This window comes from Sander lucioperca, chromosome 2 (genome assembly GCF_008315115.2).
Source record: "Sander lucioperca isolate FBNREF2018 chromosome 2, SLUC_FBN_1.2, whole genome shotgun sequence".
Taxonomy (NCBI): Eukaryota; Metazoa; Chordata; class Actinopteri; order Perciformes; family Percidae; genus Sander; species Sander lucioperca.
This window is the reverse complement of record NC_050174.1, coordinates 5,078,517-5,096,383: the sequence shown is the minus strand read 5'-3', so window position 1 is coordinate 5,096,383 and position 17,867 is coordinate 5,078,517. Positions and strand designations below refer to the sequence as shown.

The window sequence follows — 17,867 nt, the reverse complement described above, 5'->3', positions numbered from 1 at the left end:
TGATGTCAGAGATTACAGATGATTATGTGGGTTAGATCCAGTTCTCAACACTTCCCTTGGCTATATTGATGTGTGTGTGTGTGTGTGTGTGTGTGTGTGTGTGTGTGTGTGTGTGTGTGTGTGCATACGTACGTACTGTATTTGCATCTTTTAAAGAGCTAAATTACATGGTAAATAAAGAGCTATTTAATAAAAAGAGTTAAAATAAAAGTGTTAGATTTAAGGGTAAGAAAACACATTACATATAACAAATACAATTGTACAAGTGTTTGTCACTGTGAATACACGTTTCATAATACATAGCCTTAAGCCATCATCAAGAACCAGTGCTGACTCGTAGACTAACACAAAACAATGTCTCTCTTGTCCTAAAATAAAATAATAAATAATAAAATGTTATGAAATACCTTGTTCAGCCCAGGGACAGGCAGGTTAAGATTAAAGGTACAATTAACAAGAGGACAGGTCAGAGACAACATCAACTGTGTTTGCTTGTATTTTCACCCTAATGAGTCCAAATGTCCCCACACTAAAGACACATACGAGACAGCCTCCAGAGTGAAGACATTTTTCCAGCTGTCACTTTTGCAAAAGGCTGTTGTAAGTACATAACGTCATAGTCATATTTCCTAATAACATCCTTTTCCCAAAATAGCACCTGTGCAGCTTTGACTGGTAACCTTGAAACCCTCACCTCGGGTCTTAACACATTCACACCAACTAAACCTAGCTTCAGGGTTACCATTAAAGGTCAGTTAGTCCACTTAACAGTCTGTCTATAAGAGGAAGTTGTTAGTCCTCTTACAAACATGCAGGTTCCATATGTTTGCAACTGTGTTCTCCTAGCTCCTGGCTTACTGTGGTTAATATATTTACTAATTTATAGAGCACTGAAGGGGATGTCAATAAATTCAAGGATGCTTGGAATAAGTAAGCATCGGGAGACTATTTTAAATGTGGTGGAGTGTCTAAGTGTATTGACAATTAGACCCAGCACAGCAATGCAATAATGGAATGAAAACTCAAAATAAGAAGTAGTCACCTAAGCAGTATTTTTAAGGATTGATCAATTTGAGGAATTTAGTGTGGTACTTCTAAAAGTCCAATCTTCAGCCCACTTCAGCCATTGATTGAATGTCATTTTAATGATATGTCTGATTAACCTTGCAAAGGGGGACAGAAAACAATGAATGAAAAAGTAAAAAGAGAGCCGCAAACTCATTATTTGATTAAGTATTTATTTAGAAATGTTTCATGCACACATGTTTCAGCACATATCACCCCATTGAGGATCAGTGGGCAGCAGTACAATACCTGCAGAATGCAAATATTGAGAACTTGCTAAAAGCTAATGGCTAAAAACTGGTTAATATCCAGTACTATTTTATGTATCATGTTTCATTAATGGTAGAAAACCAGCATCACACCTTTTGAGAGCCACTTTGGAACTTTGTCTCCTGTCAAGTGCTCCATATTTGTTTTGGGTGTTTGGTGGCTCCGTCTATAGTAGCAGCCTTGCTCAACTTTATTCAAAAACGGCTGACAAGAGAGAGAGGAAGATGGCATGGCGTCAGTACCAGCCGCTGAATAAATCAACATGGTTTGACATTACACTCTGAGAGACAGAGCGCTGTAAAATCCAGTCCTGTACTGTATGGGTATATGAGCTGTTGCAACAAATGAGCTGTTGCAACAAAGATGAAAGATGTCTAAAGTTCAGTGCTCGTAAGTAAGTGGGTTGAGTTTCATACTTAATCCTAATGAATGACTTAGTATACACATACAAAGGCTAAATATAATTATATGTAGACTGTGAGCTATTTATTCTGTTAATGTGGCTTCCATACGAGCCCTAGAATGAATGAGTAGATGTTGGAAGGCAGATGTCTCTCTTTGCATTATATAGGTCAACACAGAGCTTATCAAGCTAAGACCTGTTCACTCTCTGCCCCTCTCCCTCTCGTCCTTGTCTTGTTCTTTCTGTCCATTACTCTCCAGTACGTTGCCATTTGTCCTGTTCCCCTCGCCTCGTATCAAAGCCCTCTCGTCTGTCTGTGTTGCTGTTATCCCCATCTCTCCATCTTGCAGAGACTTGAGTATGTATAACAGGCTTGGGTGTTTGCATGCATCATGTGTCACTAAAATTGACTTTCATACAGAATGAACAAAAAATGTGTACTCTCGCTATCATAAAATGCTGTGCTATCACTCTCGGAAATTGTATGTATGTTTCAATTTAAAAAACAACAACCATAATGACCTTCAGGTAATGATCCAAACTGTATAGAGAGCTTTTTCGCATTGATGCTTGCAGTGTGTACACCTGAACTGAAGTATGTTGGGTTCAGCCAGTCGCCCAGTCATGTTTTTTCTAACACACATAACACACATAATTGTGTATTTCCTGCAGGCCTAAAAGCATTAGTACGTTTCATGTCCTCCCAAAGAGAGCTGGGGTGTCCACCTTCAAGGCGTGCAGGGCTGTACGTGCGTGCGTGCGTGCGTGTGTGTGTGTGTGTGTGTGTGTGTGTGTTTTCCACAGAGAAGCCTCAGAGAAGTGAGGGCTAATCACACAGTATGCCTACAGAAAATAGTGGAGCCCTGAAGCCTTTTGTTTATCATTGGGGCATATCTGTGTCCTTATTTGTATACTCACAGTTGTGGTGCATTAGTGTGCTGTAAATGTTTTTGTTTGTGCCTGGCCGGTCTTGTGCGTCTTATCAGATCCTATCCAATGTAACAAGCAGAGGACACCATCAGTGTTATGACACAGTTGGGAAGCATTCAACAGATTGGCTAAAGAAAATCACCCTTTACACAGTGTCAAATTATGATCAATATACTGTATGGTAGAGTGTACAGTGGCAAGCTATCTCAGAAGATTGTTCTCACAGTGTGATGAACTTGTATACCAAGGGAGCCAGTTATCGCCAATGAATAGTAGTTTCATGCGCTGCTTTGGTGTGTACTAATTCAAAGAGACAGTATCATTCTTTCATGCAGAGATGCATGTCTATATTTAACTGAAAGGTTTTTGCATGTAATTAGATACATTTGTGGCTTTCTACAAATAAATATTGTCAAGACACTTTTCATAAAGAGCAGGTCTAGAACATGTCCAACTTATTTAGGTTGCTTGTTTTTTTAGGTGCTTCTGTTTTATTTATAGTTGCCTATTTAGATCATATTTGGATATGAGTGTGTATGTGTCCAGCCCTGCCAACCACAGAGTAGCAACTCTTGTGGTACCAAAGCTTGTCAGTATTAACCGCTGCTTAACAAGCACACACATTTACTGTATGTGTGTTTATGTTGGACTGATCTCAGGATTAAACCTAGCCAGACCTCTCTCTGCCCTTAACGGCCTGCAGACCAAAATGGATGAGCTGCTCTCTGTGTATGTGTGTGTCTATAAACATGCATGTGTGCAAGCTTCACTGGTATTTTAACACTTGTCCTTAAGGTCATTGTAAAGTTGTGCAGGGTTAGGGTTAGGGGTTGTTTTCTCCACTTATTCTGCTGTTGTAAAATGATCACACACCTATATGGAGTTATATTCCTATCTTTATTCAAGAGCGCATTATTTCAATTTGAGAGCATTTCTCACTGATATTACGTTCAGATTTTGTATCCATACACCTACAAATAAACTGATCTCTAACTGCTCGTTCGACCGTAATATTCTCCACCATGCACTATGCCTAGTAAACATTCATCAGGTCAGTTGGCTAAATAGTAAAAATATGCCTTGGTTAGGTATTCGTGAGCTACGTAGTAAAGCAAGTGATGTTCTTTATTTCCATTTCAGTGCCCAGATGGCAGGCTGGACTACATTCAGCCACTACCAGTCTGAGTGGTGCAACACCACCATGCTGTGCGAGTTCCCCAAGCATGAAAGTAAAAAAAAAATGAATTGATTTAAACTGAAGGAAGATGAACAGAAAAGAATACCCAAAGGCCATGATAATGGGGGAAGGGAAGAAACACACATATTGAGGTGAAGAGACAGAGAAAGAGGTAAAAAGACAGGCAGCTGAATTCAAGGTGGAGAAAGAGGGAGAGGGAAGGGAGAAGAGGTGGAGAAAGAGAGAGGGCTTTATTTCCTGTCCTCCATGAATAGGCAACATATTTCTCTGGAACATTCCATCCTCTGAGCTGGCCCGGCCTGTCACCAAGACTCAGTGTGCCACACTCCTCCCAATCTTTGCATTTATTCCCATTGCACTCTGTCTCTTTCCTTTCTCCTTGTACATGTCAACCATTACTTGATTGTGTCCTTCTCTTGCCTTTCATTACCATCTTCCTTCAGCTAAAGTGAGCTAACTATAAAATCCTTTTTGTCCAAACTTTTCTGACCAGACACTGAAATGCATCACAGAGTAAACCTCTGCTGTGAGTGGGAGGATTAGATATTCCATGTGGGCTAGGTGGCGATCAAATATTAGAAATTAATATTTGACTATTCCTGATGGATTCGTGTTGAAAGGAAAACTGGATTGAACTTGATTTCATCAAACTTGAATCATCTCTGTGAGGAAATTCAATTAAATCAATCGATTACAGAATACACAACAGAAAAGTTTCCACACTTGCAGAATCTTGTCATGAATGGTGGAAATGATTGCAGAAGTGGATGGAGAGGCATATTTGGTAATGGAAAAACAAACAGAAATTATTTCAGGAATGCTTTATTTGGACAGTCCTATGTTCCATGTCTATTTGCTGCATCTGCCTGATTTAAACCTAACCCCAAAATGTATCAACAGGCAGCTGGTCAAACATTCCCCATCCAGAAAGAGTTCATCATCTAGTTCATCTCTAGAAATGTAAATAAAGCATCCACTTTGTATGGGGAAACAACCTAAAGGAACTGGCTATCTGATGATGGTAGAGTTTTGGTTGTGGGAGTTTGGGTGGGGTTATAGCAGTCAAACTGCCAGGTAAGCATCTTATTCAGAGGTCCTGTTCTACTGTAAAATCCAGTTGCCTGCAGCCGAAATGTTGAAAATAGAAAGCCATTAATGTTATTACCATGTGGTGACACATACTGAGTCTGCTAAAAATAGAAAGTGAAGACTAAGACAAAAAGCATGTGCTGTGAGTTAGTTAGCAATGACAATGGGAAGGGTGTTGTATTTATTTTAAAAATGTTTAAAAATGGCTTTAATTTATGACAACAGGCCAAAGGGGGCCAACAAGTTAATTTCACACAATGATGATTGTTATTGTAAATATTGACATTCCTACAATATGTCTACCTTATTACAGCATACTAATTCACTTAAATGTTACAGTAAAATCAAACATCGGTGCTTTTTATATCCTTGTAGATATTAGCTGTAAAACCTGCTTCTGCACACACTGGAGCTTTGTCGATGTCCATTGTTTGGCTGCTGCTGGCTCTCATCACTTACTTAAGAGTTGCAAACCTCTTTAACACGTCTCCATGTGTGTACTACGTACACACTTTCGTAATAGAAACAGACACCAACACACACAAGGTTCCATGCCTCTTTAAACATGTTCAGTTGAGTGTGATACTAAAGAGCCCCCCCCCCCCCTCCCTTTACACATGCACACTTTCCTTTCCCACCCTTCCTCCACCTCCCCTCTTCCTCTCCTCCTTTTGGTGTCTCCCTCCCAAAGAAGCAGGGTGAATTGGAACTTGTTTTCGATACTTTAAACAGGTTATTTAAAACTGACTAAATGATTTACTCAAGGGAGTTTTGGACTGGTTGAGTCTGATCGAAGCTCTTCAGTCTTTGAAGGCTGTGACTGTTTAGTGCTGGTGGGTAACCCCCCCGAGGACACAGCTGGTGTCACTTTGAGAGGCCCAGAAAAACAAGTAATGTGTGTGTCTATGTGTGCAACGCAGCATTCTACGTGCAATGCAAATCCAACCCTAACATCATGATATAGTTTAAAACAAACACTGCCGTGCTCTCAAGTCAGGATTGTAATCCATGTGTTTCAAGAAGGCGCAGACCTCTCCAGTCGCTCCGCAAAATTCATGCTGAATTCTCTAATTTACAAATATTCGTTGTGCTTTATGTGGTTGATGTTGGACAATGATGACGCGTGGCTATGAGTTGCTCATCAGGATCGAGAAATCAACTTGCCAGTCTCCTGCCGACTCTGCCAACCTAGACTAGTTAGCCAGCTGCCTTAAGTTTTCAAATGTAAACATCAGAGGAAACACAGAGGAGAAGGTGGAGAAGATCAGCTCAAGCTAGTAAGACCATCTCCGTGGCCATCTCATGACTACGAGTTGCTCATCAGGATAGAGAAATCAACTCCTCTAGCCTGGCCGGTCAGAGTTTTCAGATGTAAACAGAGTAAAAAGTGAAGATGGCTATCAGGTACAATCTATGACCCCCACTACATGGACAAGCAAGACCATCTCTGCGTCCATCTCCATGTCTATATCAGAGGGGCTACTGACTGCGTCTTCTCTGTTGGGCATCCTGCTAGCCAGTGTGCAGGCGTCGGACGGTGAGCTGGGTCGTTATTATGGATCCAACTGCAGTTTGGGGCAAGACCTGCACTTCAGTAGCATTCGCACGCTACGGTTGGCCAGGCGTCCATGCTCGCTTGAGGTAACGGAACCTCTGACCAATCGGTGGGTCTTGCCCAGAACTGCAGTTGGATCCATAATTACGCTGAGCTGGGTGTGCCTCTGTGCCTCCGGCGGTTTCCAGCGGGATGTCAGGAGCTGTGGTGTCTTATTGCCGAGACTTGGCTCGATCCTGGAGTGCTGGTGGTATTCAACTGGCTGACTTTTGTGCCAGTCTGACGGCCACATTCGGCTTCGTGATGAATCATGCACAAGTTTAAAGAACTGATCGGATTACATGTCACTGGAGTTTAGCTTAATTACCTTGTACGATTTGGTGTGACAAATTAAATTTGTTTGATGGAGTGTGTGTGTGTGTGTGTGTGTGTGTTATGCTTTTTTCTCCTCAGCTGCACTCAGAGTGCCTTTGAATTGAGGAGGGTCTTCATAGAGAAGACACACCCATTTTCCCAAGTATGGAAAGCAACATGGGATCTTAAAGAGACAGAAGTGTGCAAGTTTGTGTATGCTCAAACACAAGATCCTGGATAACAGTGCTGCTTGCGAGCAGTAAGTCCCCATTATTACAGTTTCACAGGCTTTGCCGTTAAAAGCAGCAGTCAAACCTGTTTCACGACAGAAACCTTGCAACCATTAAATCTGCCCCTATCTCTCTGTCAGTTTATCTTCCTTCCTTAAATTTTTCTTGTGTATCTTGCTGTATGTCTATTTTGCCTTCTACCTCCCCCTTCCCTCTCTCTTCCCTATCCCCACATCTCTATATTTGGAGGTACATAGTTGAAGCCGACTGGTTTTTCAAACCTCATCTCTGCTCACTTCCACACATATCTTCACACACTGTATCTATGAGTATGCATGTAAAGCTGAAACAGTTAATAATTAGTCAATTATTCAACTATTATAGCTATACTACTATAACTATTTTGATCATTAATTAATCGTTTCAGTCCATTTTCAAGCAAACATTTCAAACATTCCCTCCTCAAATGTTTTTATTTGTCTTATTTGATAGTAAACTGAATAAGTTGGGGTTTTTGAACTGTTGACTTTTATAAAAGAAGCATTTTAAACACGTCACAATGGGCTATGGGAAATTAAATTATATATTTTTCTCTATTTTCCAACATTTTTTGGGCGAAATTATCGGCAGATTAAGCAATAATGAAAATAACCAAAGCATGAAATTCCCTTCTTGTCCATCAACAGCAGTGGCTGTTAAAAGGCTATAGTTTCAAGGTAGAATTTAATGTCCATCGCTTATACAGTACCAATTGTACATGTGAAAGAAAACGGGTAAAAACGGTAATATATTGTACTGTAATATAAAAAATTGTAGCACGGTAAACTGGTGGTAAGACTAGTTTTGCTTGTTAAAAAAGGTGCAATGACTAAATGCTCAATTACTTCACATCCTCCCAATAGAGACAGGGCGCATTGCGTCATACTCTGAAAACCACGCCCACTGGAGGGGAAAACAGTTGGTGTCAAAATATGCAACTAAGGGTTGAAACGCTAACAAAGTGCCTGTAGCTAGCTAAAAGATTAGATTTAAGCATGTCAAAGGATTATTTTAGCACCCCTTTTCTACCAGAGAGGACAAGTTCATTTTTAGCAACCTAATATTAGCTATGTGTTAGCAAGCTAAGGCACTTGCAGACATAATGCTGCATACCTTTCTGATTTGTCCACATTCCACTATAACACAAGTTGCATACTGTCAAAAAGCTTTAGCTTAATTTACAGAAATATAGTTAGCCTAAAACTGATATTTGGATATTTAACTTGGTAACAAAATGCTTGCTGCAAACGTAACAGGCATAATAATGTTAGCTTAGTGTCAGGATCCCACAGTCTTCCCATTCCCCCTGCTTATTCCTCACATTTGTATACACTTTTGTATTCCTAAAAGCTCAGTTTTTCGGTTCGCCAGCTTATAAAAGTAATGGGTTATTTACTATATTGGTAGTGTATCCCATCACACACCAGCTTTTAGGCATTTTTCTGTTGTTTGCTAGCAGACGGAATTGATGAGGAGGCACCTTCACGCAATACAGGTCAATGGAGAGCAGAGAGTTGTTTTCCCTTCCGATGGGGGAGAGACTTATCTGCGCTCTGTCTCTATAAATACTGTATGTTACTTACCATCTGTATCTGAGTTTTTAAATGCAGTTTCACATTTAAGTGAGAAAAAAGTTTGCATGTGAAATATTTGGATATAGCAAGGTAGTTTTTCTTTATTTCATGATTACGAGAAATTTTGTATTTCTACTTTCTACTATTGTGTGATAACCTAATGTTAGTGTTACAATGACATAACTCAAGTCACATAAATTTAAATAACTCCAAATCACATCTTAAACTTGAAGAGTTTGACAATCTGTACAACCTAAATTTCATCTCAGCCCCCCTAAAAATTATAATAATAATAATAATAATTAAAAAAAAAGAATTAAGTGCTTCAAGTTAGAGTTTGCGAACTTGTCTGTTAGTGACAGAGGACAAACTATTACAGGTTCAAAGGGCTTGAAACAGGTTTAATATCTTGCGTCGGTGTAGCCGATTCTATGCACCTGTAACCCCGACAAGAAACATAGTTTTGGCCAATTGGAGGTTATGGTGCCAGACTCCCACCTTTGGCTGAGTCTCGCTCTATCTAACCTGTCAGAGGGAGAGCAGGAGTGCGGTTGTGAGCAGGAGTGCGGTTGTGAAGTTTAACGTTGTTAGTCCCCAGAGAAAGAGAAGAAGTTGGTAATTTCATGATTGCAAATTAGAACCCAAATTGAAACGTAAGCAACTTATATTGCTGAATGTTTGTCAAAATGGTCGTTTACTGTGACTTATAAAGTATCAGTTTTAGTTCCATCATAGTGTTAATACTGTCAAAAAACGTTAGCTGATGTTGTTGTTTAGTAGCTAGCTCAGAGATTATCGGCTAATGAAATGACTGATTTACCAGTGGGGGTTAACACTTTTGCAAGGCACTGTATCCGTGTCACATTCTCATTAGGGGCTGAGCCCCTTAAAGGTCTGATCCCAGAATCGCCCCTGCGACACCCTATATACTTAGGCCTCCTGCACACTGGCTGTGTGGCATGAGCGTGGCGTTTCTGTTGCGTGTCAGTTGTGTGGTGGCTGCGTGGCGTTTTCTATGTCTTTGCACACCAGAAACATGTCTGACGTGGCACTGCTGTTGCTGCTAGCCTTTGTCTTGTTTCCCATTGATAAAATGAAATACTATGTTAAACATAAATATATACTGATTTGATTATGGCAAAGACAGCGTCGGCAGTATTGACGGCAAAATAGGCTACAGAATATTTCGTTCTGTATTGATAGGTGCAGTATTTGAAAATCGCTAATTATTTATTATTTTTTTAATTACATTTATATCTGCATTTATGCCAAAACCTAGAGACTTTCAAACATCAAAATGTCATTTATTAAATGTATTCGTGTCAAAATGACATATAAACATCTTTTTGTATTCTATTTTGTGGAAATGCTTCCAACACGTTTGCGTCAAAAATAGGCATGGGTCCTATTTCTAGCATGCACGCGTTTTCTACGCGACTCGAGCCGCGCCTGAGACGTGCGTGTCACGCAGGCAGTGTGCAAGCTCTAACCTTTTAACATGGGAGCCGAAATAAAAACGGACACGCCACGCAGTTGACACGCTCATGCCACACAGCCAGTGTGCAGGAGGCCTTAGAGCCTTGTTTGGGTTATGACATTCTCCACAAAACTACACACATGTCCCCTTCATCCTTCTGTATGACAGAGATAACATAGCAAAGCAGCAGCAACTGGTTCTGGAAACAGACTCAGGGTGTCACAGATGGAAACTGAGTAGGAGATAGATGTATATGAGGAGTCAGAGAAAAACAGTGACAGACAGTGACTGAAACAAAAAAGACAGAAAGCTGTCGCTAGGTTTGTCTCTCATGTCTCGACCAGCGCACATCTGATTAACAAGTCAATCCTGGTTCCCTAAATAAGGACAAAGGCAAAGCATAACTTGGTAGGTGTGTGTTTGTGTCTGTAAGGGCCGGGTGAAGTTGTATGCTAAATATGTTTTTTTTGAAGATTGTTTTGTGCACAGTGTTTTAAGTTGTGTAATCTTCACCCACAATGAATGAGTGTGAGGTCCGAGCGGGCATGCACAGTGTGTACTTTAACCACGTCACTGTTCGAAATAGTTCATGCCTAGTCAACATGCTGTTCTTTATTAGCTCACAGTTGGCAAAGCACACGCACACACACACACACACACACACACACACACACACGCACACGCACACAGCTAAGGGCTGCTCATGGTACTCAGCTGATAAACTTTTTCACATGCACTTCATTTTCTATCTGTAGTCTAGCAGTAGATAAGCTTTCTGCTTTTGTGCTTATGTCGGCGCTGTGTAGCCTACGTTTCATGCTACACACAGAGTGCTTTTGTATGTGAGTGTGTGTGAGTGAATAAGACAGCAAACAAAAGGGAGGATGAATTGCATAGAAGTTTGCATTAACCTCCTTTTTATTAACTGTTTTTCAACTAACACAGACACATTATGGGAATATGTAATACAAGTTAAACACTGTACACAAAACCTACTTGAAGGTGTCAAGCAAACACATTTTCACACAAACACACACACACACACACACACACACACACGCACACACACACACACACACACACACACACACCGTTTGAGGAAAGTGCTCTTTGGTCTGTTCTCTACTTCTGCAGAACAGACCAAGCAGGAGCAGGTGGGCGTGGTTTTGCTTCCCCACGCCTCCTCCCCCCCCCTTTCACTCCCTCCCCCCAGCCAATCAGGACCTCAGTCACTACAGCTGACCCCCCCGTTTTCTCTAGCCAATAAGCTGTCAGCGTCACCCTCCCCCCCTTTCTTTCTCCTGTATGTCTTCACTGCTGAGTGAGCAAAGCATGCCTGGCTCTATCAGCTGAGAGGAAACGACAGAAAGAAAACACAGACAACAGAATGGTTGAAAGGAGGGGCTTGTGAGTAGATAGAGGAAGAGAGGAGAGGGTGAGGAAGAGGAGAAATGGGAGGAGAGGAAAGGGGGAATGCTAGCATGTGAAGAGGCTTTTGTATTCAAGTTATTTTGGAGGGGCGCAAATGAGAGAGGAAGAAAGTGCAGGGGGGGAGCTTGAGAGAGAAAAGAAGAGTGGAAAAGAGTGAGATGAGTGTGAGGGGTGAGAGTTGTCGATGGGTTTTTGTTTTGTGTGTGTGACTTAGGGTGGAGGGAGGTAGACAGGAAGAAAACAAAATACAGAGACAGAGAGAGAGAGAGAGAGAGAGAGCTAGTGCAGGCTATCATACCTCACAAAACAAGCAGAGAGAGACTTATCTCTGCCTTTCTCAACATCACCTATTCAGGAGGAAAAAAGAGAAGATAGAACGAACCGGAGAGCAGCCTGACCAAGAGGAAATAGAAACACAGAGGACAGAAAGAGGCAGCAGAGTTACCCATCCAGCCACCAAACTCACAGAGGAAGGAAGGAGAGAGACAGAGAGTGAGACAGCGAGATAAACCCCATCATTCAGAGGGTGAGTGTCACAGGTTCTCCTGCTGCCAAGCCAAGTGTAATAATGTTGCTCCTGTCATATTGTCAGCTGGGTTTGGGTGACTCAACGTCTCCTAAAATGGCCACATGAAAAGCAGGCAGAAATACAGACGGAGGGAGGGAGGGACGGAGGGAGGCAGAGACAGAAAGGGACCCCGTGTCAAACAGCATTCTCAGCAACTATGTCACTGAGCCAGCTTAGTTTAGACTGTCCTGACTACCCCGCCTGAGTACTCTATGTCTGTTTGGTGTAGCACTGTCTCAGTTTCAGTTAACATAACCTGTCTCCTGTCACTTTCTGTTCTTTCTTTGTTGCTTCCTGTCTTCTGTTTTGCCTGATACACACACACACACACACACACACACACACACACACACACACACACACACACACACACACTCTCTCTCTCTCTCTCTCTCTCTCTCTCTCTCTCTCTCTCTCTCTCTCTCTAGATGGCTCCTGTAATCTAATCAACAGGTGATTGTTTGCAGGATTACTGAGCAACTTTTTTTGTGTTAGAGAATGTGCATATAAGTGTGTGTGTGTGTGTCTTTATGTTTATCAGCTTCCAGGCACAGCACAGGCCTGGGAGTTGCTCTCGGGCGGGGTTCTGCTCAAAGTTGATGAGACAATCGGTGCATTTGGGAGGCTGCTAACTTCATGCTGACGCTATCACACCTCTGTTATAGGCTGGGTGTAAAGAGTGCACTGAGGACACAAGGAGGGCAGAGTGCAACTAGCAGCTAGAGACAAGAGTTTTCACAAAAGGCAAATTCAAGATGATGAGCTCATGTCATTCATTGAAAATAAGTAAGTTGCTATATCCACACTAGTACATTTTAATTTTTAAACAGTGTTTTGAAACAAAAATTGTCTTCATCCACGCAAGCCCTGTTCATTTCTTTAAGAGTTACTCAGTGGTGCATGAAGCCATCATTGAGCCAATAATGACCCAGATGATCAGCACGGCTTCAACTGTGCGGCCTGTACTTCCAGTTTAGCGGTCCGCTAGCTTGAGTGGGGAAAAATTATTAAAATGTTCTCTCTTCTAGACTTTCCAAATGTTATCGGACCAAATGGATCAAACTCTGATAGTAAAATGAGTCATTTTGCAGGGGTTGTGACGCTCAAAAAAAAAAAGATCCTCTGATTTACAGACGTCTAAATCAACGAGTTGCAATTCCACTGTTTGGCCACTATGTTAAATTTGCTTCAATTCCACTGTTTGGCCACTATGTTAAATTTGCTTCAAAGCCTGGCGCACTTCCAGGGGGCCTGGTTTAGGCTTTCTATCAGAAATGATCTCCATCCATATTAACACGTCTGAAAACGCATATCACACGACCATTCGAATACACTGTGCATGCATGTGTCGGTGAGAACAGGAAGCAGATTGTTTAAAGTTACTCTGCGATTGAAAATCATGGAGTTGAAAACACTTTCGAGAAAGAACAACAATGGTATGTCGTAATGTAAGACCAGGGATTTATGTGCTTGGATCGACGAGTTGGAACTGTTACTGAAAGGTATGCAAGCCTACCCTAGTCCGTCTGCCCGTCAAGACTACAACGCAAACCCAAACTTTAACGGGGTCAGCAGCGTTTCGAAATGTCTCCATTTTAGGTACTCGCAGTAATGTGGACGCAAAAAAACCCTGCATTAGTGTGGATATAGCCTAGTCTATAACAGGGTGGAGAATTAACCACATCCAAAAGCCAAATGCCACCTTATTGCTTGTTAGGGGGTAGGTTGGCAAAAAAATTATAACAAAAAATGAATTAACTTTTGTGGGTGATGGGTGATTTTGTCATAAGCTAATACAGTTGCAATCCACATCTAGTAAGAAAGACATTTACAGAATGTTGCCCTTCTTAATGAATAGGTATGCTTTTATGTGTTTAGGATGAAATAAAATAAACGCAAGCACAGACGAAAAACCTTGCTCTTTGATCACTGTGGCATTGCGTTGGTGCACAGTGTCTCTGTAAGAAATAAAAGAAACCATGAAAATATTAGTGTCCACGGCATATTAGTGAGCAATTATCCAGCCCGGCCAATTAGAAACTTTTTTTACTATCATTACCTCAAGGGGATGAAAAACATATGTTGAAAATGGGTGAATTTGGCTTTTGAATGTTGTGGATCTACATTACTACATACCTGTATAACATAACGCGTGGGTGCGCGTGGCATCTGGGTGTTGTAAAGAAGGCGCAAATGGCCAAAAAAGGCCAAATGTCAGGGTATGTTCTGTTTTGCAGATGTTCCAGTTGCCACTCCAATAATTGATTAGGGGCTCATTCTAATTCTCTTAACAGGCTGTTCAGTGGAACTTACCTAGTGTGAGCAAATCATTTGCCATATGTAGATTAGCACCTTGTTTGCCTTTGTGTTAACCTTTTACCACCAGCTCTCTCATGATGATAAAATTAAACATAGCTGGTCCTCCTGATGCGCTACAAGTCATCTAACATATTGGCCTTTGACAAAGGCGTTGAACCCTTTTGAGCTCAGTCCCAGTAAGTGGGCATTTACACAGCCTGCGTCAGGTGTCAGATGGTGCGGCTAAAACGAAGGTCTTTCCATTCATTATGAATGAAGCTCCCTTTAAGTGCAGTAGGAAACGTCGAGCTCTATAAACATTCTGACGGAAAACAGTATTTGTGAAATATAAAGTCTACTTGTGCTACATTGGGAACACAACATGACGTCACACAAATGGGCTGTTTCATTGACACTCCCCCCGGCGCACAACCCTGCGGAAAATCGCCGAACCGCTGTTATAGCGCTAGTGTTCCTGGATGCCATTGCTTCGGTTGGGATGGGGTGAACTTGTTGAATCCTAAATAACATCTAGTAGTCAGATCAGGTTTTAGACTGCAAACAAAATCTCCTAAATAATTACATTAGGACATAATTGCTAGCGTTGTATTTTCTCTTATGTTCTGCTGTGGATACAGGTAGTTAATAAATGCATATTGTTGTCCTTAGCTTACTTCTTTTGGAAAATAATTTCCCATTTCAATGTTTTTGTAAACATTACTCAGTCTATTCTCATTTTGATCCTGATCTATGCTCAAGCAAATGGTACCTCTTTTAAATGTATTTAGTCTTGGTCCCATTCACCACTTTACTGAATCTTCATATCATTGGGTTTCTGTGCCCAAGCAGCCTCTGTTATTGTTTTTCACCCTTTTCCTTATTTGTCTTTTCACCCACACACATTTTATTTCCTTCTCCTTTGTGCATGCAAATAAAACACACCTAAAGTGTGACTGAGTATAACAGGACTAGCTTGAGTTAATTAATTAGTTATTTGTGTGGGTTTCTTCCCAACCAAAAACATTGTTGAGCAGTTTAATTTAATCAGTCACATAGGCTACATTCCGTTGTATAGCCCTGCTGTCTTTGCTGATATTTTGCTATTTGTCCACTGGACCATTTTTAAGAAATTATATTTTAAGTTTCTTTTAACTGAAAATGCTCACTGATATGCCATTTGGCACATCTTAATTTTTAGGCTGTGTGCTAACACGTCTCAGATTGCTGGTTTATGCACTATAGCCATGAACACTCAGACCTGCACCTTGACACAGGAGATCTACCTGCTCCTGCTGCATGTTTTATACAGTCTGTGATTTATACCTTCGTCAAGGTCTTTGGCTGGCTGTTTCTCTATCTCTCTGTCTGTGTGTTTCCCTCTGTCAGGCATTTCTCATTCCTTTGTCATATCACCATTTCTATTCTTATCTGTCTCTTTCTGAATAATTGCTTGCAGGGCGACTTCCAGATATCAGGTCATCAGCGTTCAATCAAGAAAATGTTAGGTGAATTTCAAGGGTCATTACCTTTTTGAAGGTAATGATAGCTATTAATGATTTGTTTTTAAAGGGAACATGTAATGATGTTATACAGATAAGAAAGAAAATGTTTCATTTACCCATATTGGCAAAATTAGTTCACTAAGTGGCAAAAAGTAGGTTTGCAGTAGTTTTGTATAGACTATTCCAGGTGTTTTTTTTTCATATTCTTGACTGTGAGTGGCACACAGTAAATGTGCACAGGTCATGTGCATTTTAACAAAAATCAGATTGTACAAATAGATTAGAGGTGGATATGGGAGCATTGTCTAAGGGGGCAGGTGCGGTATGTTCTGCAATGCAGTAATAGAGCTTTTAAGTTCTCAAGTCTGAGTTGGCGCACATGCCCAGCAACTTGAAACGTTTTTATTAGGGTGAAGCCAGAGTTCCCCCCCCCCCTCCTTTGTTGGCTCCTGGATCAAGCCTGAAAAGGGTTGAGTAGCCTCTACCAGCCTCCTGTTCAGTAAGTTCAAAACAAGGCCAGAAATCAAGTGGGAACTAGCACAGAGCCTTTGGGTTCTCCCAGTGAATTATGACATAGGCAATGACTATAAATACTCATTGCTGACTCCTCTCCCATTCTTTCCCATCCCCCACTCCGTGTCCGCCTCTGGGTGCTCACTGTGGAGACTCCACCTGTCTTCTTCGTTGGTCTATAAAAATGGTGAAAAATGTCACTGTGTTTCCCAATGCTAATGACATCCTCAAATGTCTTGTTTTGTTCACAACTCAAAGATATTCAGTTTACTGTCACAGAGGAGTGGAATCAGAGACTCAAACCAATTAATTGATTATCAGAATAGTTGACGATTCAATTAATCAATTAGTCAACTATCGATTATTATTAATCAATGAATCTTTGCTACTCTTATTTATCTTTTGTTAATTACTCGGTAATGAGATGCCTGTTAACCGGGGCAGTTCTGTTTTGGCCCAAGGCTGTCCCCAACCCCTAGAGATATCAGCAAAATAATCTGGTTTACAGCATTTGTCTTTCAAATATCCTGGCTTGGGCAGCAGTTGATATATGACACTTACATTTGTTCAGAACCTATAGAGATATTGCCATGTTCCCTCCTGTTCATGTTAGCCTAATTCCAGCAAAAAAACAATGAGTTATAGCAGTGGAATTTCAATGGCATTTGTGCTATAAATGTTTTGAATACTAGTAGGTTATTTATTTCAGATTGTTTTTTTTTTCCTGTGGTGTAAAGTAAAAAAAAAAAGCTAAACCTGCCCCATCTTGGATTGTTAAGAATTATGGGAGAGGCACTTGCATAGGGTCCATATGTCATGTGAGTAATTACAGGTGACGAAGGCTTCACTCCTGACATTATCTCCACCGATTCTTTGGTAGAAAAGCATTCTTACCTGATAATATACCATTATACTGCAGTTGTATATCAACTCAGTCAGGGGGGGTCAGTCTGTCTCTACTTCCCCTTTTATGTTTGTCTGGATCCCTTTTCATCTTATGTCATCTTGAACAGATGCCCCCCCCCTTCTTGTTGAAGACTGTATTATCCCAAATGAATGGAGAATTTGTTTTGAGAAAATATATGAAGCACAATACAGTACATGCTCATATAATAAAAAATGTTCAGTCAAGTAATTTAAACATCTGCTACAGGTTACCTGGAGTGCAGCTAGATAAGTATGATTATTTTGATCATTACATAATTGTATAGCAATTTGGGGATTTTATTCAACATCCCTTACAGTTTCACCAGTGGATACATTTCAGGTGTGTTTCAATCTAGTGAAAAATACCTATGAACAACTCTCCGATCTTTAGGCCCATGTCATCACTTCTGTGTACAAAATGGATCGCGTCATGATGATTCAAAA

The 17,867-nt window shown here is 40.9% G+C and overlaps 1 protein-coding gene across 2 annotated transcripts in view; it reads left to right on the top strand.

Annotated features, from left to right (window-relative positions):
- The window catches only part of LOC116053954 (protein FAM214B), a 31,114-nt gene that overhangs the window by 2,281 nt on the left and 10,966 nt on the right, over positions 1-17,867 (top strand). Inside the window, exon 2 of one of the 2 annotated variants that reach the window (XM_031305181.2) lies at positions 11,971-12,141. The exons of the other annotated variant lie outside the window; for it this stretch is intronic. The gene's annotated coding sequence lies outside the window, so the exon portion shown is untranslated. The remainder of the gene's footprint in view (positions 1-11,970; positions 12,142-17,867) is intronic. 2 annotated transcript variants of the gene reach the window in all.